The 26,859-nt window shown below is 37.4% G+C and overlaps 1 long non-coding RNA gene across 18 annotated transcripts in view; it reads right to left on the reverse strand.

Annotated features, from left to right (window-relative positions):
* Positions 1-26,859, reverse strand: part of LOC137859117 (uncharacterized) — a 346,743-nt gene that overhangs the window by 272,624 nt on the left and 47,260 nt on the right. For all 18 annotated transcript variants that reach the window (XR_011098165.1, XR_011098152.1, XR_011098167.1 and 15 more), the window contains exons 2-3: positions 18,280-18,375; positions 15,809-15,906 (exon numbers count right to left, since the gene is read on the reverse strand). This is a non-coding gene — a long non-coding RNA (uncharacterized lncRNA). The remainder of the gene's footprint in view (positions 1-15,808; positions 15,907-18,279; positions 18,376-26,859) is intronic.

Genomic DNA, 26,859 nt, shown 5'->3' on the forward strand with positions numbered 1-26,859 from the left:
ACACGGGGGAGAATTTAAACCAGAAGCCTCCGAAGGCATGGCGACACATGGTGGCAGGAGCCCCAGGCCGTACAGAGGGAAGACGCATTTTACAACATTACTGTGAAGATTTTAAATCAGACTATAAACACTCATGGATGGGGCCGTATTTTACTCCAGTCCTAAGTGAAAGGTGAGAGACTCTCTGGCTGTATAGCGCAAATAACACTGATAAACGTTGTTCTAACACTCTGCTTTAAATAACTGTCTTCAGGAAGAGTAAAGATCACCTGTCTAGACAAAAACCCTGATGTTTTTTGTGTTTTTTTTTTTTTTTTCTTCCTTTCTGTCTGGACAGAAAAGATTCAAATATCAGTGAAGACTACGAAATGGAGAAGAGAGGAAAAAGCAAGAAGGCAAAGAGGAGTAGCAGATTTGACTTTTTCTTGAGTACAAAGAAAAATTAAAAATAAAACACTTCCTAGACATGTTAGAAGCACAGGAAAATCAGATGCTGTTGTAACCATGACCTAACACCTAAACTTGTATTGATCACTACCTGCATATTTAAACCAAGATCATACTGTTGCCTGGAACATCCAGCGCTCCTGCTGTGACCCCAAAAAAGAAATTCTTTCAGTACAAGTAAAGTTCACTGTATTCCTGCAAGCTGTAAGTTCATCAACCCGTTTCTCTGTGAGAAATGTTTTATTCAATATTCTGTATTTCATTCATCTATTTGTAATGAGAAGTGAGCTCACATCAATATTAATGAACTTAATGACTGATGAATTGAACGCATTTCTTGTCGAATGACCTGTTGTAGATATTTGAGCAATGCTAGATGCTACTTTTCACAACCTCCTTTGGTAGCACATCAGCAGAGGCCTGACAGGTAGGATGCTGTCTGAAGTAATTCACATCATGGGCAATTCTAATAGGACTCCTCACAAGATTCTAATGGCTGCAGTATCTCTTTGAAATGTATGAAATAAAGGTTCCTAATATGACTCTGTCATTGCACATTTATCAGCTCAAGTTAGCAGTACTGGCACAATCCTAATTCTTCCATACGGATGTGGGCTGTGCATGTGGCTTGCTCCTCACTTCATCTAACAGAGAAACGCACAAAGTATTACTTACTGCACAACATAGTTTAAGTAAGGTCAGGAGGTCACCTTTCTCCAGGATGCTGTGATAAAACAGGCTGGAACAAGCTCCTGCCATGTCAGAGACAGAAGAAAAGAATATTCTAATAACCACACTCAAATACAAGTCTGAACCAGAATTTTAAACACACAGTTGTGACTTGATCTTTCTATTGGAATTCAGTATAGCTGCTACTTAACATGTGAGACTTAGATCAATTACTAGAGCTTTTTTCCTGTCCTGTAGCATAGACTTTTTTTTTTTTTTTTTTTTTAAAGTCCCAGATCATTTCTGGCTCCTGAATGTCCAAATGGGAAGATAGGTCTGAACAAAAAATCCACTCAAAACCTAAATAGCTGCACTATGGACCACCTGGCCATGCTAAGTCCGATCTTTCTGAGTTCCAGCCCCAATGGCAATGGATTAATATTTAGGAATGAAGCCACAGTTGACTGAAGTAGTCCAATTATCATGAGAAGCAGCAGGCCATCTGCTACCTAACAGTGGCCATGGAAACGCGTCACTTTTGCATACCTCACTGCCTTGCATTGAACTCCGTACCTCTGTCCTAACAGTCAGAGCACTGCAATCTGCTGGTGTATTTGTGAAATAAAAGAGTGCACGCAATGGCAGCATGTTCACTGCAGTATTTCCACAAAGCTAAAAGGTGTTCTAGAGAAGAGCATTCCTTCCTTCCTTCCATTCCCATTACAGACAAGGTTTGTCTGCTAGAACAGCCCAGTTCCAAACACAGATGGAAGAACTTAAGTTGAGACGTCAACTGCTTAGCCATCCTGTACAAACTGTGAAGTACAGGTTATCCAGCTTTCCACTGATACAATACCTGCTAAATGCAAGACAGAAAGCAGTGCAGTTATCCTACACAGATGATCTTCAAAATCCAGTTTTCCAGAATTTGAACTGTAATTAGGCTTACAGGTCACTGAACTTCAAAAAAAAAAAAGGGAATGCAATAATCTTATACCTCACCTTAAAATTAATATATATATATATGGCAATGAAAGAGGCAGGGCAATTCACTGCAGCACCATTTCTCTTGCCCACTACTCTGCCAAATACTCCAGCTATGTGCAAGGCTAAAGCACACGTGCAATTCCTATTTCATGCTGTATACAGTAGCAGAGTTTGATTTTTCAGCCATTGCTGTAACATATTAATGTATTACTGATGACATGACTCCTCTGCCTTTGGTCAGACCAAATGTCTATTCAGCACAGCACACTCTGGCAGCAAAATTGCATCTAACCATCAAGGTGTAGAAACTATGTAAATTGAGACATTCACAGAATTATCTGAAATACCTTATAAGTGGTAACAACTAGTTCAGCACCCTTTACATTGTACATTACACGTACAGAGCAGGACTGGTTCCTCCCATGTACAATGCTGCACATTTATCAACAGCACGTAGCATTTATTATTTGATCACCCAATCACTTGTTGTGAGAACCCAATATACTTCTTCACAGCCACTTTAATTTTCACTGCCACAGATAATGTCATATTCAGCAAATGCCATCTCTCTGCTCTTCTTTCCCAAGACTACCAATAGGCAGTGAGATTTCTCTGGGACATGCTCGCAGTCTCCCTTCTAGACTAAACTAGGTATTCAGTCCTTTCTTTGACTTCACATCTTCTATTAATTTGAAAGACTTAATTTCTTTTTATCCCTTGACTTTTTAGTTCATTTAAAAGCTTCCAGTTAGTGCTTTCATGTGAACTTTTTGGAAATCCAAATACAATTCTATACCTTATGGCATCATCTAATGACGTATGTTTTAAAGAAGGAGGAAATTAATTTTACTGTATCTAATTTTCATCAACAACATTAAAATGTCTTAATACATTTACACAAGCTATGCAGAAACAGAAAAAAGCTACTTCCTTTGGTCACAATACAGAAAATAAAATTATCACAATAAAAATAATCAGAGTCCACCTTAATGATGTTAGGGGTTACAAACTTCTTTTCCAAAGAGTGTGATTAAGCTTCCTTCCTACAATGTATATTTACCTGCAGTGTCAACTGAGATCTGGTGGGATACTTGTACAGAGAATAATTTATTTCCTTGAAAGCCCATGGACAAATTCTCCCCCCAGAACAGCTTTCCTTCATTCTTTCCCCTTGCTCCCAAGAAATACACTGTTTAAACCCTCTCATAACAGGAGACACAACAATACACAATTTAAATGGTAGCCATAGCTTCTGGGAACTCTACAAGTAATACCTCTTTTCACAAGGAATGAAAATTACACAATAATGTAGAAAAATGTGAGAAAAATATCCTCAAGCTCACTAGAAAAAAACGAAGTGTTTTCCACTTAAAAAGCAAGGAAGACAAACTGTGCAGAGCCTTGGGAGCAACAAAAAAAACTGCAGGAACAAAATATATAAGATATGGCAGTGTGCCAAAGAATCAGGAATAGACAATAATACAAGATGGAAATACCTAAAAGGCTCTCATGGCCAATATGAACCAGTTTCCAGACATAATAGAAGACAGTTGGGGTATTAACTCTGGCAACATTTCCCTGCTTGCCATGCCAACAGAATAATGAAAAATGAAACAATGATTGATTGAACTGCACATGACTTGCCATGAGATATCAACCGTATTACTTAAGAAACTTAAATGGATTCTCAGTAGCTTTGCTTTGTAACTAGCTAGTGTTTTATTTTTCACCACTTTAGAACTGCAGTGTGGAGATGGAAGTGGGTTTTACAGCCCTGCTTTACTGTATTTCGTGTTTCAGACACTGGGATGCTAAGGCACAATGCAGAGTATTACAAACAAATCAGTGAAAGCCTCATGCCATAAAGCCCACATTTGGCTTTTAATTGTGTAAATGCTGAAAACAGGCTGAATACACATCTTACACAGAAATGCTACAGGGCAGGCAGATTCTGATGAGCTGGGCTGTAAATGGGTCCATATCCAGGGCTCCATAAAATGTTACAGGTCCTTGTTCCGTCATCGTGAGTGGTATCATCAGGTGTTCAGTGTTTTCTCTTGGGAAAAATACACAAAACAACCAAGCAAATAAACTCCACCTGTAGTCTCTCTGATACTTGTTGCCAACATTGTGAAAGGCAACAAGTAATTGATTCTAAAATACAGAGAATCCCAAGAAGCTGATGGGTAATGGCTCTACTTACAGCAACGCTATACGTGCAACTTCCCCAGTGTTAGCCAAGATTACCAAGTGAGTTGGCAGATCCCAGCACATTTTTGATATTAAAATGCTGGGAAGCTACTTAAATATCGATGCATGCATTATGAAAACATCTTTTTGGCATTTGCTTCCAATTAATGTTTCTGCTTTACTATGACCAGTTTTCCTCATTATATTCAAATGTGATGGCTATGCGACTGACTGAATATGATTATGGAAATGCTGGCTCACATTTCCTGAAATGGGTATTTGTAGGAGACTGTCAATGGGAAATATTTAGAAATCTATCAGGAGATCAAGCACATTTTAAAAGGACATCTGTGTACAAGAAGCAATCAAAATCAACAGTATTATCACACAGGCTTATCGGATAATGCAGCAGAGGTGCAGTTGGTGAGCATTATGTTGCGTTAACAATATATGGTTCAGCTGTACAATCCCATTGCCAGACCTCCCTGTATCGCTGGGACAGGAATTGATATCACATAACAAATATGAACTTAAAGCTAAATCATGTGGCTGAGCCACATGTAACTGGGTATCAAAATGGGAGCGATTTGCTTCCAGAAGCCAAAAGGCTACACACAAGATCTGTTATTAAAGAGAGTTTGCAATACAAAAACAAAGACTTTCCTGGCACAGACAAAACAGAATCACAGCCATGTCTATCATCCAAGAGGTTTATTTTAGAAATTAATTCCATAAATTTTCAAACATTTGTGCGGGATTTAGCTCCACAAACCTATTAAATAAAGCATGAACATCTACTAATCTAGTTGGACTTCTTTTTATTTTTAATGCTATTTGCTAGTTTTATTCTAATTGCTGCATTTTACTTTCATTTTGAGGGAATCGTGCTCATTAAACAGGTGTATTACAAATATTTCATTTTGAAAGGACAGAAGGCTAGGTTCAACCTTCCTAATACATTTGAGTCAGCGCTCATTTCTGATAATCACTAGCATCATTTAAATTGCAATCCCAGCTCATTTACACATGCTGAACTGCCTGCCCACGCTAACTAGAGTTTCAGTAGCAGTGAAAGTTTATTTGTCTTCAGCCTCTCTCTGAAACATCCCAGCCCATGGGGTAGAAATACCCTACACCTTAGCCTCTGCAGCATGGGAGGATACCTGGTCTTCTTCTATTGCAAGAACATGGACATTTTACCCCACATGCAGCCCCTGACTACAGTGAGAATTCCTTACTATTGAAATACCATAAATTAAGCTGTGTAATTAAGTAGCACTAGATAAATCGTCAGACTTCAGATTTTATTTTCTGTTATGGTTTGTGCTGTGCTCAACCCATGACAGAACACAAAGGTTGTGAAATATGGAAAAAAAAAATCAAACAGTAAGAAAACAAACCCATTCTCAGAAGTATGTTTCTCAAATTCTCTCCCAAATCTGTCTATATACAACATATGGCATCATTACCTGGCAAAAGTATTCTCAAAATCTGCATCTATAAGGTTTCAAGATTTGTGAGTATCACAAAACAGACACAATGAAATCCAGCCACTGAAATTCTAAACCTATTTCTGCAATACTGAGAAATGTAACTATTTTTGACATCAGTTTAAAACAGTGTATTGCAGCTTATAGCTGTGTAAACAGTGCAGTCAACAGCAAAGCTAAAAGCCAAGACTCTGAGGGTCCTGAACCTCTGAGGGTTCCTCTGAGGGTCTTGCTCGACATGTTTTTTTTATACACAAAGGTAACTTTTCATTATTTCTTGTAAGATAAGAATTCTACATTCACAATCTGGTTTGTAAATGATAATGTCTGTTAGAGCACAGACAGTTTTCTCATAAAGAAAGCCTAAATAAGTCAAAAGGAGGGAAAAAGAACATCAGACTGGTTTGTATAGCTAAACTGTGAGACTTAAAATAACTGAGGCCAATAGAAGTATTACTTTCAGATGTTCGACTATCAGATACTATCTTAGAAATACACATACAACTGTAGGAGCACTAACGGCTCAATGCTAGAAACAATAAAATTAAAATCGTAATATTTAATAGACCATTAGAAATGAGAAAAGACAACTATAAAACCACAGATCCCATGTTTGTAATAACTCATTAGTGCCAAATTAAATTGTGAAACCTGCCTGCGCTTTTTAGCCACCAGCAAAAGTGAGGCATTAGCACTGAACAGTACGCAGTGCAAATCATGCTGTTTTCTTTCCACTCACAAGCTCCTTCTGAATTAACCATTAGCCTGTTCTCAAGATATTTTTGGTTGACTGTGTATCAGAAATGTCTGTTGTCTTTTTTTTTTTTTTTTTTTTAATGGCAGAGTGACAGATTAAGAGAGGCAGATCCTCAAGCTCAAATACTGAAACAGGTGCACCTGTAAACTGTGTTTCCCTATATATTTCAGTGAACAGTCCGCCAAGGCATGCAGGTGGTAAACATGACCAGTAACCCCAAACTGAATTACTTGTTGATGAACTATATTCTGATAGATCTTCTTAATTTGTAATGAGCATCAAGAAAATCTGGTGGAAAGAAAACAGAGAGCCACCGTACAACATGAAGGTCAAAGCATATATGAAAGACTGATGAAGCTGATGTACTAAGGAACATCACATGTGAAAGAACAGTTTGAAACTAACCAGCTGAGCACCCTAGCCAGGTCAGTAAGATTTGATCCATGGGAATTGATATTCTGGGCAAAGAGGAGAAATATACTGTTAGCATTATGTTTTCAAGTATGCAACAAAGGTGGTGACAGTAACTGCAACAAGAGGAAGGAGACAGGAGACATGGGAAGAATGGAGAACTGCAATTATGTCCAGTGGACAGTGGTAAATGTGCTTGGGCAAGCCACCAGGAAGAACAACTCACAGGCAGTCAGGAAACTCAGAGGAAGAAGCAGCTCTTGGCTCAGCTGGAAGCAGTGCACAAGACTAGTTTTGTGGTTTTTTTTTAACAGAAGTAAAATCTGTAAAGGCAGTATGAAGTATTCAGAGACAACTTTGTTCAAAACAAATAAACTGTGTCTACTAAAAATTTAAAGAGAAACCAAAAGAATTTGATGGTGCAGAAAAGCAGAGTGAGAGAAGCTGCAGGAACCAGAGAGGGCAGTAAACACTATCAGGTATAATGTGTATGTAGCACACCTAAACAAAAGCATTGGAAGAACAGGTTTTAAAATGGATAAAAAACACAAGAGATATAATCCTGCTGAGCATCTGTACGGTCAATAAATGATCAAAATATAAAGGAAGTGTTTAGAGAAGATAAAGCCACATTTTTTGCACATGTTTTGGGTAGAGGAGATTGGAGAGATTTGTATGCTAGTATCCATCTCTATAGTGGTATACAAGAAAATCAAAATTAATTAAAGACGACACTGGAAAAAGGCTTTCCAATGAGCAAATGAGCAGTGACATAACCACCAGGACAACATCATAACTTCCAGCAGCATAAAGGAACTCAAGATTTCACTACCGACTGGGCTATTCATCTTCTGGCTTAAATTTGCTTTGGTACCAAAGGAGATCTGGGCAATTTCAGACCGATAAGCCAGGGAAATTGGTGGAAACTATCAAAACAAAACAAAACAAAAAATAACAGAGTGAGTAGTGATACAGACAAATACATTTTCTGGTGGTATCAAACCTGGTGATATTTATGTATACAAAACATTCAACAAGTCCTTTGCCAAAAGATCTTAAAGAAACAGCTGGCAGTACAAGCAAGATATACTTCTTCAAATGGATTTTATAAAATGTTTAAAATGCAGTGAAGAGAAATAGGTTTTTATAGCAGAGGTAAATGATGAAGAAAATGGCAGGTAAGATTTAACAAGCAAAACAGATTAGCAGGGAAAAAGAGACAGAGAAGTGACACGGCTTCCTTTTATCATCCTCAGGGTCACACACAGCCTGACCTCTGTACTTAGCTGTCCAGTGCCCAGTGCAGTAGGGCATGCTCTCAGGAGGAAAGAAATATATCCATATAGACAGCTAGCTCCCTTTCATCTCCAGAAGCAATCCGTGTATACAGAGCTTGAATTTACCTTCTGTCAAAAAAAACATTTCATAAAGATTTAAATACCTGATGACCAATGGCAAGTAAACCCTTTGGAAATAAATTTTTCAGCCATCAAGATCAGTCTGGTATATTCTATTTGAAAGACTTGGTGTGAGAAACCTGAAATACTAAAGAAAGTGGTTTCATATTTCAGTTCAACCAGGATCTTAATTTTATCATATGTATTTTAATTAAAATCAAGACTACCGGCTCTCCCAACTTCAAGGAGAGCTACTTCTCTGTATTTAAGCCTGAGTGACCTTTCAGCTCTTTCACATCTAACACTCACACCAGATCTGAAAGAAAAATAGATTAGGGCAAGCAAACCAACGCTTTTTGATTCTTCTTACTCACTCCGCACAAACCTTCTCCACTTCAATTAGCCTTTCCTTCATTATCAAACCTGTTCTTTGTTTATCTCCAGACTTTAGATACACTTACAACTGCTGCATCAACAAAGATTTATTTTTCTTCGGTCCCCTGACAGTGCTCAGAGCAGAAGCTGAGTAGGCGCTGGAGAGGGCTGAGAACATGGAGGCTGCCCACTTTGATGGCTTCTGCTGCCCATGTCTTGCAAGGTTTCTTGCAAGGCTGGGCCAGACAGCAGGGGAATGGTTGGTGTCAGTCCACAGACTCTCCCCTCTGCCAAAAAAAAAAAAAAAGAAAAAAAAAAAAAAAAACTTTGGAGCTGGCAACGCTGGGAATGAACGAGGAGGTTATATTATTGTCCTCTGACCTTGAAATGGCAAAATTCAATTTAACCCATGTTGCTGAAAAGTCTCGAGCAGCCTCGTCTGAGAAAATTTTTGGCTAACATTGGGTCAAATGTAGAGGACCCTAAAAGGAGAATGGTGTGTCCTAGATATACATCCATAAATTAAGCAACTGCTTCTATGTTCTTCTGCAGATCAGTAATATACCAGCTCAAGCAGGTATCCCACTTGTCCAATACAGCAGCAAAAAGCCAAGCAGAAGTGCCTATGAACTTACAATGCAGGAATTTGCTTTCTAAGACTTCTCAGATAATACTGATGAATAATAAATCAGACTATCTCTTTGAAAGAGATTCTCATTCAGTTCTGCCAGTCCTAAACAGTTCTAGGTCCACCGGGAACTACTATGAAATAAAAAATAAAAAGAAATAATAAAAAAAGAAATTAGAACTTCTAGATTAATATAAAAGAAGTATCTAATCCACAAACTAAAACAAGAAAACTAAGTTTACAGTATGTATTTTTTCTGCTAACACTTCAGGGCCATAAATATGTTTCACATTAGCAAATTAGATGTAATACACTCACGTTTAAAATAGCATAAAGCCATGTGTTTGTTCCTTCTTGCTATTCATCTATCATCGGTGTTTGTATTATTGTGCAGTATTATAAATACATATTAAAATATCATTTTAATTTGACAGTAGCTGAAAAGATGCTTACTGATCCTATCAAGGGGATTAATAAAAGAAAAAAAATCACAAACTAAAAAAGAAGAATCACTCAGTTTAACATAGCAGTATGTTCCATGTCATCTCCGTCAGTCACAAATGTTATGGGAATAATTACAACAAAATAATTAGATTATCATGTAATTGTTTTTAGAGTAAAAAAATCTTTATAAAAGTCTTAGAGGCTATAGAAAGGCTCTAGATAATTTCACTGGAGCTGTTAGTAGGTGTTAACTATAATGTCAATTTGTGTCCAGTTGTGTTATTTGAATAATGAATAAACACAGCAAAATACCTTCAAGATATTTACTGAGAATGTAAATCAATACTTCTTACTACTAGAAAGCTAGCAGTATGTTGGCCATAAACCAGCAGATTCGATGCATCCTGAGCACAACAGTATAGGAGAAGAAAGTTGCTTTGTTTTCACATGCTATACTAGCACCCTAAGCAATATACTTAGAGCATTCACAGGAAGTATTGATGGGCACAGGGGAGATGAAACACTTAAGTATACATCTGCTGGGAAGAAACCAAGAATCCTCTAGTTTTGGCAAATGGCAATGAGAAATGGCAGGGACAGCTGATGCTCTCCTGCAAAGGAGATGAAGCAAAGACCCTACCAGGACTTTCACTTACATAACACACTGGAACAGCTGACTGTCTGAAATTGAAAGTGGTAGCATTAAGAATAGTGTATTTCAGCTCTACAGACATTTGGTATGCGTCTTATATTTAGAAGCTGTACTTCTGTCACTGCCTTTTTAAAAGCTTGAATTCAGCATCGTTTGTGTGCAGCTCATCACTGATTTTAGAATTGTTTCAGTTTTCAAATACAGAAATGAGGACTATTTCTGTGACTTCCCCTTTGGATACAGAAGAAGTTGGAACACAGCTATGCTGTGGGATTTCAACAATCTTGTAAAGGTCTGCATAAATTACAACTGGCCACAGTTTTAATTAAATACAACCTTTACAAACAGTGAATTCTCCAATTGGACAAACCTGCTCAGAACGCTCCTGTAGTTACAGCAGGACAGGATGACAGCACTACCATTCACCTAGGCCCTACACCCATGGAAACAGTTCCTTCTGCATATGCCACACAGTACATTTTCTTCAACACATTCTTGTAACAGGTACCTGAAATAACACATCTCTAGCTACGCCTCAGCTCTTCAGAAGACTGGCTGCTATAATCCCCTGCAAGTCTGTTTCTTCATAGAGAAACATGTCTTCTTGCAATATACTATCCACACAGCATTACTTTTACTGTCAGTGATAACAGCCATAAGGAAAATACTACGTCATTTGATCCAAAGGTTTTAATATGACAATCCAGTCTGACTGGAGAGGATAATTACAATTAAGCTATTCATGTAGAACTTGAACCTGAGCCCCTATACTGGGACCTTCAATCCATCTCTAAATCATGTTCAAATCTGGAGCACCTATGCAAGTCACCTGTGTTTTCAAAGAGTTTGGAGAAGAAATTGCTGGATCTTGTAGTTCCGTATGATACGTGCGAATAAGTAACTCACTGAGAGCAATGAGGCTCTTCACGTTCTTGAGGCTTTTTTTTCTTTTAAAAATTTGTTCAAATTATACTCCTATGAGGAGACAGTACTTTGTGCTTTGCAGACAGCCATTCGAAGATCCTCCCTAACCACTACAGTCTTCGTAAAGCTTAATTCACACAACTTTCCAATGCTGTTCAACACTACTGGCATTAACAAAGAAAAATGTATCACTGCAGCTAGAAATGTCACTTGGGAGCTATCTTGTGTAAAAGAAAAGTTTCAGTCTAGTAAAACAGAAATGCTGATCTCAGAGGCACTAAAAGAAATAGAGATACACTCCAGAGGGAGTTATGACTTAATAACAGTTCTGACAGGTTTGATGAGATTGCACGAAATACCAGAATTTTCCTCAAATATTTCTCTGTTGCCAACCATAACCTACCGGATGAATTTACTAAAGCTTAAGAATTTCTCTGAAGTATTAGCAAGAAATAATGACAACTGGGACAGCACTGCAGCCTGGGTTTTTCCAAAATGAAAACATCGAGTAAGAGGAAATATTTCTGTCACATCAGACTAGAAGTAGTAGTAGAAAACCCAAATCTAGTCATTTAAAACCTGATAATGGCTGGTAGTAATCACTACAACATATACAAAGAGATTTTAAGGAAGAACAGAGAATGGTATCATCCTATACTTACTTCCTTGTTGCACCCACTTACTTATGCAGCTAGTGTGGAGTTTTGCCATTCTGCAAATACAGTATAAATTTCATTCCTCCAGCTGAAAGAATAGCAATAACAAGCACAACATTAGTACATGCAGCTTGTCCCAAAGCTCAAGGAAGTACATGAGATAATTGATCTCCTTTCTATAAACCTAGGATGCATTTAAAGAAGAGATGAGATACAATCCTATGGAAGGTTACAACAGAAAAATAGGAAATTGGGAGATACTAGCTGATTTAAAACAAAAAAAAAGTTCATGTCCTATGATGTAAAAAACACACATCTAAGTAGAAAATGAGTCGACATTAATAAATCAACTCTTAGAGCATCATAAACAAAAAGAGGAGCTTGTGGACAAAGTAGCTGTGCTTTTATTTAAGCAATAAGGAATAGAATTTATCTTCATATGCAAAATGTACTACACAAACAGTATGACATGCATTCTAAAATGGATTTATATTACCATACAGCTCTATCAATGTCTGTCTTTTGCTTAATGCTTCTTATTTTCCTCCATCACACCCCGGTTAGGAAAATTCTTTCAACCTTTGGCATACCTGACCATCACTCCTGTATTCACCACTGTATTACAGCATCACAAATAACAGCAATGAGCAGTTTATATAGATAAAGAACTTCATCCAAAATTCTAACATTCACCTCTAATTTCCATTTTACATACAGAAGGAATAGAGAAAATATTTATTTCTTGTTATGTTATGAGCTACACTGAAGTCACTCTCCTAACGCTGTATAACATGCTACTATCTGAGCCATCAGCCCTGTAGGTTAATTATGGCACTAAGCTGAACTTGAAAGGAAAGTGCCATTTCTTGATAGAAAGTAGATTATGCATTCCCTTCTATTGCACTGGCAGGCTGTGTTTGGAAAATGAGCATGTGTCCACATGCAGACAAGCAAAGGATCTGACACACAGACACCACCATAGTGTTGCACTGCAGTTTCAGTAGGCTTTTCAGTTTTTCTGCTTTTTCCAGAATTATTTAGTCCTCTCCAATGCAGGTGTACGTAAAAAAACATGAGGGACAGAAGTCAGCACATGGTGAAGCCTTAGAAAACGGTGTTCTCTGAGAGAAGAAAGCAACGCAACCACTTGCTGGGTAGTTTTCACTCTGCTAACCTTGTGAATGTTTGTTTGATGGGGCTGCTTACGGATTCAGTAAATTACCCTTCTCTACTATTCCGAATATTCCTAATTCTATAGCTGTTCTCAGATCATCTACATAATCTTTAAAATCTATTTAAAGTAGTCAAAGATCACTGAGTCCAACTGTCCAGCCACTTCAGGGCTAACTAAAAGTTAAAGCATTAATGAGGGCACTGTCCAAGAGCACTGAGAAGCAGGGGGCACCAACCACCTCACTAGGAAGTTTGTGCCAGCGTTTGACCTCCCTCCCAATAAAGAAATGTGTCCTAACGTCCAGCCTGAGCCTCCCCTGATGCATCTGAGATAAGGGATATACAACAGTCTTTATCATGCTAGAGACATACACTAGATCCATGCTGTCCATGAATGCATGTTACGATTTTAAAAGGCAGTGTCATTTGCACATGTTGAATTAGGTTTAGAAAAAATGTGTCTAAGTGCTGGAGAAAGCAATTTCTGTAGCGTTCCTTGCATACTACTTGGACACATGAAGACGAGTGGCTGAATGCTAAGCAGTATGTTTGGCAGCTGGTATATCTTGAGATCACTGTAGGATTTCTTGGCACAACTAGGCTATTTGTCTGATGAAATTTGGTCACTTTTTTTTTTTTTAACCCTGAATTTATGTTGCCCAGGAAAAATATGCTGACATTAAAGCAGTGTTTAGATAATATTCAATGATTCAGTGCTTCAGTGGCAAATGTGTTCCTTGTGTAGGCATGAAAAATATCAAAAACAACCATCTTGTTTAATCTCTGACTTTCCGACATGAGATGTATTATGAATATTCTAAGCATAAGGAAGGCAAACTAAAAAGAACTAAGCAATTAGTAGATAAACTCTAATCATATAAATAAGTATAATTATACAGAAGGGAAATCTTTTCAGTTCAGTAAAATCGGTGGGATGTTAAAACATTCCTCCCATTCGCAGAAAAAATCTTCCTACCATGCAAATAAACAAGTGCATGAAAACCAGTGAGCTAATCAAGCTGATTTTTCTATATATAACCTCCTTTCTCTGTAAAGGAAGAGAAAATGTTAATTCTGTTTTTGTATACTTGAGACTCACATAGATGCTACTACTGCTAGGGCCTGTGCTTTCTAATGAAGGCCCTGGGACAAGGGTAATAGAGTAATTGCCAACTAACGTTGTGCTCTAGATGTAGTTTGTTAAGCAGCAAGCAGAGGCAGCAAATGCAATTGACAGGCTACATTCAGAGCCATGCTGGTTGCAAAGAAATGGGTATTTCAGGAAGACTGGGAGCAAATGTGCTCTCCAAATCACTTCTACAAAAGGTCCCAAAATAAGAGTGTATGTTCCTTTATATGGAGGACATGTATTACAGATAGGATTCAGACCCCTCTGCACTCTACCAACTAACTACTCTCTGTAAACAATTCCCCACACCATGTCATTGACAAGCAGCAAGCTTTTTACATTTTCAGATTTTTCTGCTTGTCAACTTACAGTGTGTGTAAAAAACATTCAATGCATTTCTTTCAATGATTTGTTTGGCTGTGACACCATAGCTGCATGAGTACAGAACAACTACTGGGTAATTAGAGCGCAATTTGACTGTTAAGAATATTATTCCAATGATTAAGTTTGGATTCTACAAATTCTGGAAGAAAATGCTTAATACTATTTAAAACCTCTTTCTCATAATACCTGCACTATAAATGTAAAGCCTCAGCAGTTCCTATTACATTGATTTGATATAATAAACTAGAAATACTGATAACCTTGTTGATAAGGCAATCAGTACAATTTATGAGAGTTAAATGCTTATTACACATCTAGTGTTTGTATTTAGTAAGAAAAAAGCAGTCCGCTCCCACATAAGAACATCTTAACACTGGAGAACCTCTTAGCTTTGAAAATCCCAATTCCTGACTACAAATTACAAGGCTTGTTTTGCCAAAATTGGCAGTTATCAAAGTGATATAAAACAGTATAAATGATACCAGACTTCTAGAGAGGATTGTCAGCCACTGGAGTTACTGATCACTATTACTGACTTGTGACAAGCAGTAGCTGCCACAGCTGGAGATTATGCAGAGGCACGTTGGGAGTTAGACCATGCAGCATGGGGAGCAATAAGAGGTCTCACAGAATAGGATGCATGCATAGGCTGGTCAGTGGTCACAAAAAAAATAATAGTGTTTTCATCAGACAGTCAAACAAGTACACATTCACCTCCTGGACTTCCTAAATTTTGGCAGCATGTTCCCCTAACTACTCTACTCATACAAATGCTCCTATGGACTTGATGCTCCATGAGAGGACTGAGGCAGGCAACAACTGATATGCTGGTTTTCCATAATGCTATGCTCTTGCCCACAGCCTGACTAATGCACCAGGCAGATCCCACAGGAACTGGTAACAAACCTTGAAAATTGCCCTGAAAACAGGTAACTATTCCTAGGTGGCTGTCTGACAAAATGAACGTGTATATAAGACAACATAACCAGCGATACAAGAGTCTCTGAGAGCACCAGTCTCTAAGAACAACAAAATGCTTTTTCTGACCATTCCTGAAAGCTTCTGCTTCACCTTTGGTGAAGTGTCCTTACCTACCACACTTCATGCAGGGCAGGAGGGGGGAAGCAGAACCAACGTTATCCAGTCTGCTCTCTTCTCATGGCTCATTTCACGTTCTCTTTTCCTTCAAATTACTGCCAGATGAAATAAAAACTTGGATGTCAGTCTTCAGTGAAATCTTTGTAACTCACAACAGAGAAAGTATTGCTTGTAGATTAAAAAAAAAACAAAAAACAAAAAACAACAACAAAAACTTCTTCTTTAGCAGGAAACATGACAGTGAGATGCACTGAGGCTGTCCTTCAGTGACACAGCTTGAACATCAATATTAGAACAGTGCAGATATCCCTCCACTGCCTGTGCATGGCTAATCACAGTAGATTCCTTCATCCTGTATTGAGTCTGCCAGAAATCCCTGTCTTAGCCTTTAGGCAGATTCAGATTTCCAGGGACATCCCAGTGGAATCAGCATGAGCAAATGTGACCAAAGTGTTATTTCTGTTTAGGGATTCTGATTAGGGATTCATCTGATTGTTTATGGGGCTGAAAAGATTAATGGTACAGGTTTATCTAGCACAGAATAATCAAAACTAATTCAAAAGATTTTCAACTTGACATAGAGGCACCTTTTTCGTTCTACTTTACCCTAAATTTACCCTAAACTACAAATGAACCAACTTTAGAGCTCCTAACTTGTAAAAATACATGCAGCATATTGCAGAAATCAACCACCATCCACCATGAATTTACACTGCAGTTCACATACTTTTTGTTTTGTTTGTTTGTTTGTTTTTGGTTTTGGTGTTTTTTTGCTTGAAGAATTAGCTTTGTACTATGGAATTTCTTAAACATAGTAAGTGCCCAATCTTTCTCATTGTATCATTATCTTTGACTTTATATCATTTGCTGTCCTACAATTTGCAGGCAAACTTAAAGCCTGTTTAGGCTTTGATTAGAGCATCACAGATGATATGAAAGAAGTGGATCACACACAGCATGCCAGATCAGATTGAGGTGTTAACTCTGCAGGTACACTGATACAGCATGGCAATAATGGAAGCACAGCCTGCTTTTCAGCACCTCTAGCAGCTCTTCTGCGCTGACTTGGTACTTGGAAGAGATGGTTACTTTTTTTGTGGACACATCACTGCAGACACATCTGTTGATTACGTAAAGAGCCTTAAAACTGGCTGTAGACCACACCACGGTACTGACAGGTACAACTTTGCTAAATGTGCTAACATTTTACCAGGTATATTGCAGAGTTGACCAATGATTTCTTGCAACTTGCTGATGCTTCCTTAGCCACACAATTAGCTCACCCAGCTGCTTTTATAGAAAATGATGGGATCCTGCTGGGCACTAGTGAGGAGCTGGCAGAATGTCTGTTCTATTATGCACTGTTCTTGAGCAGCATAATTCATGGGGGTGTTTTAGGTCAGTACCACTTAGAGACACAAAGGAAAACTGTCAACAGCTTTTACTTGGAATTTTGCAAGAATCGGTTTTCATTTAGGAGATTTGTCTTCTACAGGTTATAATGATATTCCCTCCTACCTGCTCACATCCTCACCCCAGCCTCTATCTACTACTTGGTTACGATGATAAATATCACAAACCTAGGAAGATGAAGTGACTGATTTTTTTATTAGATTGCAACCAGCATACATGAACTATACTTTTATGCAAAACTTTCTGTTGGCACATCAGAGTGCGCTTATTTTGACAGGAATTTAAATTCCTTTTTGATGGCTGGGTAATTTAAACACCACTGGGAAGTATACAATACATCATGTCCAAAAAATGGACATTTTCAGAGCCTGGTGTAAGCATAAGCTTCTGCAGCTGGGTTTTAATTGAAAGTTTTCAAAAGGTTAACCGTCATCCTGGACTGTAAATAATATAAATGAAACAAAATGTTCATGTAGCCAACATCTAATTTATTTACAACAAACAAAGGGCTACATCCAGCTGGAATTTTCTTCCTTCCCTTGACTAGCTTGGTAAAACACGATTTCAAGGGTTTTATTTTTTTTCTTGGAATGGAACTATTGAAAATTGTTTTGAAAAAGATGTGGCTCATAGAACCAGCTGGGTCTCTAAGACTCTAAGACTGAATGTCAAAAGAATGGCTTATCAGAAATGCCTCTCCTTTCCCCAGGAGAATACTGCAGGCTCTAAGGTGAACCAGCAGGTATATGTTTTAAACTGCACCAATGTAGACTTTGGCTACACTACAAAATAAAGTGAATACTGTATGACATAGTAGGGCAAACTTCTAAAACTTGAATCTAACTATGCCACACTGCTAGTACCAGAAAGAGAAGGATGCCTATCAGATGACATAGAATATCAGTCAGTTTTCGGAAAAGTTTTTTATAAAATAATTCTGAACAATTAGTAGCGATGGTTACACGCTGACTCTGATTAATGCCCAGAAATAAAAAATATAATTAAAAAATTGTACACCAATAGTTAATTATACACAATTACCTATTATTTCGTACCTGCTGCTTTAGTTCCAGCCAGTTATCAGAATGCAGAGGATAAACAGGGATAAACAGGTCCTTTCCTCAAAGTTGCATGCAATCACTGTCCTGTCCCTGTCAAGAGAGAAATACGCATATGTATTAAATAGTATTCAAGTTCCATTTAATTTCTGCAAACATTATGGCATTGCACTCCCTTACTAACACTGCATCCCTTTTTATCTCCAAAGAGCTTGCTATCATACTGGTAATGAAGATAATCAACCTGGAAGAAGGTTGCACTTTTGTGAAGGAAAAGAAAAGAACTATTAGCAGTACGTTAAAGCTGCATTGACAACGAACTGCTGTATTTACATATACATACATATATGTGTGCGTGTGTATATATATATATATATATGTATATATATATATATATATGCATATATATATATATAGGCTCTTACAAGGTAACCAGGAAGGCAAACTATTACAGAAACCATGCTGGCCACAGTCCTCAGGAATAAAGATGACAATAGCTATGTTCAAATAGCTCATTCTGCATCTTGCATTCCTTAGAATTAGCCTCACGAGCTGAATCCCAACATTGTCAGAAATACTTTTTCTGTCTTGTGCAGTCCAGCAAAGGAGGAGATGTATCCAAAGTAACATGCCAGGTACTTCTGGCAGAAAATGGCCACTCATTGCCCATGCAGTCAGACTGCTATGAATATCTCCATCACTAATATGATTAAAATGAGAATGCTGTAAAAAGAAAAGAGAAAAAATTGTTGTCCAGTGTAGAGCTGAATAAATATCAGCCATCTGTTTGTACTGAAGATTTCCTATCAGTTTAGAGACAAGCTACTCACTGCCAGTATGTTCAACAATTTGAGAAGTCCTATAAATGTTCTTCCTTTATGCTTTATGACTCCACTGAAGAAATGAAAGGTGCTGGGATGCTAATGGCAATGGTCAAACATTTCTGCATTCAAGGCTCCTGCAGAAGCTTTGTCATTTCTCAACGTCAGCAAGAGTGCATGGGTAGGTCCAGTGGGAATTTCTCCCAAGGCCCCTACAAGCCACAACTCAACTCTTCCACAACAAATGTGCTGCATCCAGCATAGCACTTGTGAAGAAGGAAAGCAATGTTTCTTAGTTGATCTGAATTTGTATCAGCTTTTTAAGAGTCCTCCACGTCTTGCAGTTCTTGCTCTGTTGCTAAGGAACTAATGATGGGACCAGACAAAAGTGCTCTCTATGCAGTATCTACTCAATACAGCAGAGCACTGATGCCTCTGTGGAATACATATTTATAAACTATAGTGATTACCTGGCTGCAATTCGGTTTGCATTATGCTTAGATTATTAGACATGCTGCACCTCTGTATCAAACCACTACCTTGTATTTTGTATAGAGTTTTTATAGTCTTTGGGTTTGAAACCTCATTTTTGTTCCAGATCTGTACAGCATCTGCAATAGCAACCTCATCAGTCACGTACACAGTAATATAATGACAGTATCATCATCCATTTTCTGATATCAAATACGTGAGCACTGACTAGAAGACAAGATTCTACAATGTGTTTTTATTTTCATTTGATCCTCAACAGAGAATAAAGCTGTCTGGATTTCAGGCCCATCGTAATACCAAGATCAAAGAGGGTACAGGAGAGAGCCTATTTAGGGATCTCCTCATTTAGTGGAAACTGAACAGAACACAGTAACATTGCAGTTTGACCAGCAGTTACATTTTTCTTATGTATTAGCTTCCAAGACAGACATAGGTTGTTTAAACAGGTCAGTGAAAGCATAAACTTTAGTTTCACTAGGGAAAAGAATTAAATAGATTAAGATGTTGTTACGAAGACTAGCAGTGTTTATTTCTGATGCATTAATAAAGATCCCTGCTGTAATGGACTAGGGAACAGAAAACACTAATTTCAGTCTCTACTCGTTTCTGCTATGCTCTCCCTTGATATGGAGCACTCATTTTCTATTTCTGTCCTTGCAATGTTCCTCTCAATTTTATTGTTACAGCACACAATCTCAAAACCTTTTACTTGATCTGCTAGATAACCTTCTACATCATTAAAACATATTTAAATACCTTGCAGTTATACAATAAACATTTAAATAATGTCTTTTGCCCAACATGAGATACAGCATGCACTAACAAGCACACACAAGCAGTATCAAAAAGCCTGATGGCTGAATTTACTGTTAAAACCACCAGGAAGAGATCTGTCATTCCTATAAAAGAAAGCAGAGACATACTGCGTAGCATACATATCAAAAGAATCCAAGAAAGAGAAAACAGTTTATGAAAAAGTTATTATGAAGTTATATATTACTAAACCAGTAAAGAAAGTTTCAAGGCAATTTGTAGAAGCATCTAGAAATATAATACACTTTTCTTTTTGGGTGTAGTTCATCTGGGGAAATAAGACAACTTCAAATTTCTTTTGTAGGGAATGCTGGTATTGGTGTTACACTCTAAGTATCCTCAATACTTGAAAAAAAAAACTTTGAAAAAAAAAGCTTTTAAAGTAATCCATTACTACTGTAATTTTATCTAGAAACAAATGCTAATCACAAATAGAAATAGAAATCTTAGCCATTCAGACTGGCACTGTAAAAGTATGTATTAGTTTTGTTTAAACAATAGCCACTCATGAACCTGCATTTGTTTTGGTTTGGATTTTTTTGAACAAACACCTGAGAACTCTGAAGTCCTTAAAAATACTATTTCCTTTTTCTATAGATATTAAAAAAAAAAAAATCAAAAAAAGCTTTACAGTGGACAAAAATGTAGAATTCCACCATCCATAGCACCCTCTTCTATTTTTATAGCTCTCTCCTATTTTTGCTCTACTTCTGTTTTTACTTCTTTGTAAGAAGACTATCTACCACTGCTAATCAACAACAAACTGGTATGGTTCAGCACAAGGAGGCAATGGAAAGAACTACTTGTTTGTTGTCATTAACATTTTTGTTTGCATCTTTTTTTAAGCTGAGGAGAACAGGTGGCCCCATCTATTTTCTATTCTAAAGCCAGATCACTTTCTCTCTTAAGATCTCCTCATATCATCTCTGAAAACAGGGGAACCTAGATGCATGGTTCTGTCCGCTTCCAAAGGGTCCCATGCAAGCAGGCAGGATGCACCCAGCAGCTCTGAGAACATGTGCCCTGAAGCACAGGCTTATCCAAGTGGACGAGGAAGAAGAAAATACATACAGGGTTTTTACTCTCCAGAAAGTAGATACTCCCACATTAGAAGAATGGTTTAGGCAAATCTGATCCTTTTTCATCCTATTTAAAATGGCTCTTTGAAATACGTCATATAGCACTCATCCTGATTTTGAAAATTCTGTGTTTCCATCTTTGACAGAGCAAAGAGACTGGCATAACCTGCATAAAACATTCATAGCATGCTCAGGAATGAGCGTTTTGTTATAATGCCAGAGATGTTACATGTTCATGAAAAAAGCTATCAGCTCAAAGGTGGGATAATGGCGATGATGGAAGAAAGCCACTTCTTTTATGCGTCAAGAATGTGAGGCTCGAGTTTTGCCTTTGATTCCCCTAAATTTTAATTTCACATCGAACTTCCCATTATCTTTTTATTTCTACAAAAGATAATGTACAGATGGAGAGGGCTGGAAAGAGCATGATGAAGTGTAATTAGCAGACAACACACTGCTTTACAGACCACGATAGGTTTATCCTTCTTAGAATCTGTATGTTGCTGAAGGAAACCATTTATACTCCTAACAGCTAACCTGTGCTTTCAGGAGACTGCCTTTACCTACACAGCCCCTTCTGCATCTTATTGTGGAAACACATACATAGAGGAGACCCAGAGCTCTGCAACAAGCAATTCAGAATCTGCTTGTGCAAATAAAGCGCTTTCAAACCACTTGCAATAAAAGCTCAGAATATTATTGTTACAAATATGATTATACATTGATACCTCATTACAAATTCACATAAGGGGTAGATCCATAATCAAAAACTGACAAAATAAGTAGGCTATTAGAGTAATTTCTATCTAAAGGCATTTTAAAATAAATCTAATGCTATTGCCATTTGGAGTGCCAAATAACTGCAAGAGGAGTGCCATTGGAAAGACATTTCTTCTTTTTCTATTGTATCAGCTATTCAAAAATACATACATTTGGTTAAGTAAGTCTCTCTTCCTAATTGTGCGTCAGGAACTAATGCATGCTCCTTTGTGAGCTCTGTGCAGTTTGTCTGGAATACTAGAAATACTCAGGTCAATCAAATAGCCTTATAATTAATGGGCATATTTTTTTCTCCAAAAAAAGAGAGAACTGTTTTGCATACAGGTATCTGAAGATGTGTTAATTTATTTTTTAATGATTTCCTTCCCTGCTCCCCTCCCCCTGCCAAGCACCGTCCAGTTTGTTTTTCAATTTGAAGCCACAGAAGGCTGAATTGTGTTTGATAAACTGGACAGATTTGCAGGTTTTGTACTGGTCCCCTTCTGATATTCTACTCCAATTTTTTTTGTTACTTTCTGTTTGTTTGTTTACTATGGCTTAATAGAATGTTGCAAATTCAGCTGGTGCAGTCTTTTTTCAACTCCATCATGGGTTCAGAGTCTTATATCCTTTATCATCTGGTATTTTTTTCTTTTATTTTTGTTTTGAAATTTCATTTCAATATTTTCTCTCTCATTTGTGATTTGATTATTAGTGTTTACATCTGTCTATCTTAAATTATATTATCACTGAAAGCAATTCACAATACTATAAAACTTGTACATTTTAAAATTCATATAGAATGTTTTTGTTATATCTCTCTTTTTTTTTAATGGGATCAGTATTTACTTATTAATAAATCCTTCTCACACTACAATACCTTGTTCTTTTAGCACTTACCTTTACACAAACTACAACTCTTCTTTTATTGTTCTTTCTTTTACGTTGGAACATTTTTAAATTTCTTTTTACATTGGAACAGGCTGCCCAGGGAAGTGGTGGAGTCACCATCCCTGGAAGTCTTTAAAAGACATTTAGATATAGAGCTTAGGGATATGGTTTAGTGGGGACTGTTAGTGTTAGGTCAGAGGTTGGACTCGATGATCTTGAGGTCTCTTCCAACCTAGAAATTCTGTGATTCTGTGATTCTTATAAACTCACTACTAAAATGAAGACAGGGCAATTTACATACAGTAGAAAGAAATCTTGGTGCTACAAATACTTTTGTAATACTGAGAAGAGATTTCATAGTTTATTCTCCATGTTTATCAATATGGTTCTCTCATAGTCATTACTTGGAAGGTATATATGGCGTTAAGTGTTTGTATACAATATTTTATGATTTCTAAGTCTTCTGGTTATGATTGAAAAGTCTTAAATCCCTGAAATATGCAGTTAAATGCTGTATAAATTTTGACAATTGCACTTGTAAATTAGCTGGAACATTGCTGTTACTTCCCTGAACAAAATGGGAGGCTTCAGGAAGAAATGTTTCTGCTCAGGAGCACTGTAAGTGTCACTCTGCAATGTTCTGCTTTTCAATACAGAAGCGTAATAGCTGATCATATTCCATGCCATGGTAACAACTACTGTCTGTAGTGGGGGAGGGGAGGGAGGAGGTTTTCATTTTAAATATGCATGAAAATCTCCCATTTTCAATGCCATATACAGGTTTCCAGTTAGAACTTTTTACTACCACTTGAGTATCCAAAAGAAATGAAAAATAGTGGCTAGTTACATTAACACAATCAACTGAAAATGGGTTTCTGTTGTTTGTTTTTTTTATTATTATTATTATTATTATTATCATTACTTGTGGCTAATCTCCCCCCTAAAACAATATCACAACCATGAAAACATACCAAAACACTAAAAATACATTGAAATATAAATTTCATCCCATATTTTCCTTTTCTTCCCTTGGAAAACTCACAAACATCCCTAGCACACTAGACTATCTGCTATTCATTGCACTATCCATGCCTTGCCAACAAGCCACTATGCCTATTTTATCTCAGCCTTTCAATAATTATGACTGAACAGATCTGAACCGAATTCCATTCTCTCTTCCTATCCCAGATTCCATCATATTCTGATTCTGGCCAGAGTTGTTTGTCTAAATCTCTCTACAACGTTTTCCCCAGTCTTTTCCTGGAGGTCATATGTTGGTGGAAAGTTCCCATAGAGATTACACCATCAGGAACTATTTATCCTCATCGTTACACCATCTCTTTTGTGATGATTTACACTTTAATTTCTGGAAGAATTGCAATGCAGTGCCCATTTAGGGATCAACCACCTGTCAACCAACTCTGTGTGAATCAATGCCACAAGACAGCATAATGACCTTCATTCCACAGCTGCCTCCTGGGGAAAAGAATTATCCCAGTGCCTGTATTTTTACCACATTACTGACACTGAGTCATGGTGTGAATGCAGATCAAATTCGAAGAAAAAAAAAAAAAGAAAGAAAAAAAAAGAAAAATGAAAAATAAAACCATCTAAGTTAGAATAACCTCAGAACATCTGAATGGTGAGTACAATCTGAATACAGGAAAGGTGAGGAGGGGCTTATAGGAGAAGCAGGGAGGGTCTTTTTATCAAGGAATGTCATAGGACATACATTATAGGACATATATCATAGGACAAATAGTAACAGTTTTAATGTAAAAGATGGTAGGTTTAGATGAGATGTTAGGAAGAAGTTCTTCACTTTGAGGGTGGTGAGGCATTGGCACAGGCTGCCCAGAGAAGCTGTGGCTGCCCCATCCCTGGAGGTGCTCAAGGCTAGATGGGGCTTTGGGCAGCCTGGGCTGGTGGGAGGTCCATAGCAGGGGGGTGGAACTGAATGAGCCTTAAGGTCCCTGCAAGCCAAACCGTTCTGTGATTTTATTAATTTAAAAAAAAAAAAAAAAAAAAAGGAATGTGCAGAGATGAAATATTTCATTTTATGTTTTATTCTCAAGTGCCACGCTGACAGAAGGAGATGCAGTTTTGAGGAATGACATAGAAAAGCCCTTGGAGGTAAGTTCACTGTCCTCAAACAATCAGAAATATGTGTATAGAGATACTAAAGAGAAGATGGCATGTAAAAGATCTAGCCAGCATGTGAGTCATTTTCTCCATCAAATTGAGCTTATTTCTGGATTCTCTACCTAAGAACACTAACAAGAAAGCACAGAAAAAATAAGCTTGTTTGTTTTATAAGCACATATTTCTACTGTAAACAACCCTAGTTCCTTGTAGTAAGTTCAGATTCAGTCCTGCGTTAGGTTTCATAGAGGAAAACATTGCCTCCATTACGCTTTTGGGTAGTTCACTTTCCAGTCCATTTGTCCTTTAACTGCAAGGTTGTGTTTCTCTGCATAGTAGTTCCTTCAAAAACTAACTCCACTCTTCCCTGTAATCCTTGGAAAAATACATGGATAACAAATCACTGAAGTGTTTGCAAATCAGATTATGGCCTTACCATCTGAAAAAGAATATGTCTACAAGGACGGAGAAACAGCAGAAATGCTACTATCCCTAATGGCACAAGAATGAGAATTAGTAGAACAGTTTTCATACGTATTGAGTGGGACATGAGAAAACCTTATATATAACCATAGGAGAACAGAGAGCATATCTGATTCAAGTGAGCAAGGAAGCCAGATTTCCTGAAAGAAGAAATGATTAATTGAAACGTCATAATGAGAAAAAATGGAGGAAGACTCTCTTCCCTCTATAAGAGGCCGTGCTTTCTATAATCTCAAAACCAAGTTAGAAGATTATGCAACTAGCTGTGGCAGCACTAGAATTTAGTCTTACTTTTAAAATTATCATGAGAAGAGAGCTGATCTTCAGAGTGAAAATACCTCAAGGTCCAGCTTTATCGCTCAGTAACTTTCTAACAAAACAGTGAACTTCTTACAGCATTATGAAACGAAGAAATATGTACTTTGCTCAGAATAGGGGGAAGATTTATAAGAACTTCAGGTCAGATTCTTATCTCAGGTCAAATAAATTTACAGTAACTCATAGAGTTATTCAGGTGTAACCAGATGAACTTACAGGTATAGATGCCTGATACATGAGAGTTTCAGCCTTGCTGAGTGATGTTAACAGTTATGAACTTATCTAAGGCTTGATAATCTGGTGAAACTTCCATTAGCTTCAGTGACAGTTTGCCCAGTGAGACTGAAGAATGATTGCCAGTTTTGGCACAGTTCTTCACACTTTCTAGATATCCCCAGTAGTCATGACAGTAAATGCACAAGCAGAGTTGAGAAACAATTTATCATCTGCCAATCCAGCTATCAAATCTCTCTCTTTGCCCTGGCAATGGTCACGCATTGTACATACTAAGATCTGTTCCACAGCAAAAACTGGAAGCGTGGGAGCAAATGTAAACATACTAAATGTAGTTTAAAAAAAGTAATCTGGGACTGAAGTAGCACAGACACTCTTCCATACCATAACTAACACATCTGAGATGTATTTTCATTTAAATTGCACAGGTGCACAGTATTTGTTCTGTTGCAGATTTCAGGAAGTTTAATTCATCTTATTACAGATCAGCTATCATACTACTTGTATTAGTAACTCATAACTGGCTACATTTAGTAGAGAATTAG

The sequence above is a fragment of the Anas acuta genome, chromosome 7 (genome assembly GCF_963932015.1).
Source record: "Anas acuta chromosome 7, bAnaAcu1.1, whole genome shotgun sequence".
Lineage (NCBI taxonomy): Eukaryota > Metazoa > Chordata > Aves > Anseriformes > Anatidae > Anas > Anas acuta.